At 47.1% G+C, this 2,500-nt stretch overlaps 9 non-coding genes across 9 annotated transcripts in view; all 9 read left to right on the top strand.

Annotated features, from left to right (window-relative positions):
* Nucleotides 1-81: 81 nt before the first annotated feature.
* Nucleotides 82-200, top strand: LOC146264800 (5S ribosomal RNA). Its single transcript, XR_014728424.1, has one exon. It is a non-coding gene; the product is annotated as a 5S ribosomal RNA (ribosomal RNA).
* Nucleotides 201-378: 178 nt separating this feature from the next.
* On the top strand, nucleotides 379-497 carry LOC146264799 (5S ribosomal RNA). Its single transcript, XR_014726101.1, has one exon. It is a non-coding gene; the product is annotated as a 5S ribosomal RNA (ribosomal RNA).
* Nucleotides 498-671: 174 nt separating this feature from the next.
* On the top strand, nucleotides 672-790 carry LOC146264798 (5S ribosomal RNA). Its single transcript, XR_014728465.1, has one exon. It is a non-coding gene; the product is annotated as a 5S ribosomal RNA (ribosomal RNA).
* Nucleotides 791-972: 182 nt separating this feature from the next.
* Nucleotides 973-1,091, top strand: LOC146264797 (5S ribosomal RNA). Its single transcript, XR_014728208.1, has one exon. It is a non-coding gene; the product is annotated as a 5S ribosomal RNA (ribosomal RNA).
* Nucleotides 1,092-1,269: 178 nt separating this feature from the next.
* Nucleotides 1,270-1,388, top strand: LOC146264796 (5S ribosomal RNA). The gene has a single exon (XR_014728692.1). It is a non-coding gene; the product is annotated as a 5S ribosomal RNA (ribosomal RNA).
* Nucleotides 1,389-1,562: 174 nt separating this feature from the next.
* On the top strand, nucleotides 1,563-1,681 carry LOC146264795 (5S ribosomal RNA). Its single transcript, XR_014726100.1, has one exon. It is a non-coding gene; the product is annotated as a 5S ribosomal RNA (ribosomal RNA).
* A 172-nt stretch (nucleotides 1,682-1,853) lies between these two features.
* On the top strand, nucleotides 1,854-1,972 carry LOC146264794 (5S ribosomal RNA). Its single transcript, XR_014726099.1, has one exon. It is a non-coding gene; the product is annotated as a 5S ribosomal RNA (ribosomal RNA).
* Nucleotides 1,973-2,144: 172 nt separating this feature from the next.
* LOC146264793 (5S ribosomal RNA) lies at nucleotides 2,145-2,263 on the top strand. The gene has a single exon (XR_014727770.1). It is a non-coding gene; the product is annotated as a 5S ribosomal RNA (ribosomal RNA).
* A 176-nt stretch (nucleotides 2,264-2,439) lies between these two features.
* LOC146264792 (5S ribosomal RNA) overlaps nucleotides 2,440-2,500 on the top strand; it is a 119-nt gene continuing 58 nt past the window's right edge. Inside the window, exon 1 of the ribosomal RNA XR_014726097.1 lies at nucleotides 2,440-2,500. This exon is cut by the window's right edge and continues 58 nt beyond it. This is a non-coding gene — a ribosomal RNA (5S ribosomal RNA).

Here is a 2,500-nt window from a genome sequence, read left to right as displayed (position 1 = left end):
AGAGAGAGAGAGAGAGACTACCTTGCATTGTCAATTGCTAAATCTGTATATGGATAAGTAGCCTATGGTTGTCAACTTATTTCGTACGGCCATACCAGCCTGGCAACGCCCGATCTCGTCTGATCTCGGAAGCTAAGCAGGGTCGGGCCTGGTTAGTACTTGGATGGGAGACCGCCTGGGAATACCAGGTACTGTATGCTCTTTTGCTCATTCACTTAGAAACTGACATCTTGCAATATGCACAAGTAGTCCTTCATGAAAGGGGCTGGAAGCTGTTTTCATTTTGACACGAGAGAGAGAGAGAGAGAGAGAGACTACCTTGCATTGTCAATTGCTAAATCTGTATATGGATAAGTAGCCTATGGTTGTCAACTTATTTCGTACGGCCATACCAGCCTGGCAACGCCCGATCTCGTCTGATCTCGGAAGCTAAGCAGGGTCGGGCCTGGTTAGTACTTGGATGGGAGACCGCCTGGGAATACCAGGTGCTGTATGCTCTTTTGCTCATTCACTTAGAAACTGAAATCTTGCAATATGCACAAGTAGTCCTTCATGAAAGGGGCTGGAAGCTGTTTTCATTTTGACACGAGAGAGAGAGAGAGAGAGACCACCTTGCATTGTCAATTGCTAAATCTGTATATGGATAAGTAGCCTATGGTTGTCAACTTATTTCGTACGGCCATACCAGCCTGGCAACGCCCGATCTCGTCTGATCTCGGAAGCTAAGCAGGGTCGGGCCTGGTTAGTACTTGGATGGGAGCCCGCCTGGGAATACCAGGTGCTGTATGCTCTTTTGCTCATTCACTTAGAAACTGACATCTTGCAATATGCACAAGTAGTCCTTCATGAAAGGGGCTGGAAGCTGTTTTCATTTTGACACGAGAGAGAGAGAGAGAGAGAGAGAGAGACTACCTTGCATTGTCAATTGCTAAATCTGTATATGGATAAGTAGCCTATGGTTGTCAACTTATTTTGTACGGCCATACCAGCCTGGCAACGCCCGATCTCGTCTGATCTCGGAAGCTAAGCAGGGTCGGGCCTGGTTAGTACTTGGATGGGAGACCGCCTGGGAATACCAGGTGCTGTATGCTCTTTTGCTCATTCACTTAGAAACTGACATCTTGCAATATGCACAAGTAGTCCTTCATGAAAGGGGCTGGAAGCTGTTTTCATTTTGACACGAGAGAGAGAGAGAGAGAGAGAGACTACCTTGCATTGTCAATTGCTAAATCTGTATATGGATAAGTAGCCTATGGTTGTCAACTTATTTCGTACGGCCATACCAGCCTGGCAACGCCCGATCTCGTCTGATCTCGGAAGCTAAGCAGGGTCGGGCCTGGTTGGTACTTGGATGGGAGACCGCCTGGGAATACCAGGTGCTGTATGCTCTTTTGCTCATTCACTTAGAAACTGAAATCTTGCAATATGCACAAGTAGTCCTTCATGAAAGGGGCTGGAAGCTGTTTTCATTTTGACACGAGAGAGAGAGAGAGAGAGACCACCTTGCATTGTCAATTGCTAAATCTGTATATGGATAAGTAGCCTATGGTTGTCAACTTATTTCGTACGGCCATACCAGCCTGGCAACGCCCGATCTCGTCTGATCTCGGAAGCTAAGCAGGGTCGGGCCTGGTTAGTACTTGGATGGGAGACCGCCTGGGAATACCAGGTGCTGTATGCTCTTTTGCTCATTCACTTAGAAACTGACATCTTGCAATATGCACAAGTAGTCCTTCATGAAAGGGGCTGGAAGCTGTTTTCATTTTGACACGAGAGAGAGAGAGAGAGACTACCTTGCATTGTCAATTGCTAAATCTGTATATGGATAAGTAGCCTATGGTTGTCAACTTATTTCGTACGGCCATACCAGCCTGGCAACGCCCGATCTCGTCTGATCTCGGAAGCTAAGCAGGGTCGGGCCTGGTTAGTACTTGGATGGGAGACCGCCTGGGAATACCAGGTGCTGTATGCTCTTTTGCTCATTCACTTAGAAACTGAAATCTTGCAATATGCACAAGTAGTCCTTCATGAAAGGGGCTGGAAGCTGTTTTCATTTTGACACGAGAGAGAGAGAGAGAGACCACCTTGCATTGTCAATTGCTAAATCTGTATATGGATAAGTAGCCTATGGTTGTCAACTTATTTCGTACGGCCATACCAGCCTGGCAACGCCCGATCACGTCTGATCTCGGAAGCTAAGCAGGGTCGGGCCTGGTTAGTACTTGGATGGGAGACCGCCTGGGAATACCAGGTGCTGTATGCTCTTTTGCTCATTCACTTAGAAACTGACATCTTGCAATATGCACAAGTAGTCCTTCATGAAAGGGGCTGGAAGCTGTTTTCATTTTGACACGAGAGAGAGAGAGAGAGAGAGACTACCTTGCATTGTCAATTGCTAAATCTGTATATGGATAAGTAGCCTATGGTTGTCAACTTATTTCGTACGGCCATACCAGCCTGGCAACGCCCGATCTCGTCTGATCTCGGAAGCTAAGCAGGG

The sequence above is a fragment of the Hypomesus nipponensis genome, chromosome 12 (assembly GCF_054491055.1).
Source record: "Hypomesus nipponensis isolate SF chromosome 12, ASM5449105v1, whole genome shotgun sequence".
Classification (NCBI taxonomy): domain Eukaryota; kingdom Metazoa; phylum Chordata; class Actinopteri; order Osmeriformes; family Osmeridae; genus Hypomesus; species Hypomesus nipponensis.
The sequence above is the reverse complement of the archived record's forward strand: the minus strand, read 5'-3'. Positions and strand labels throughout refer to the sequence as shown.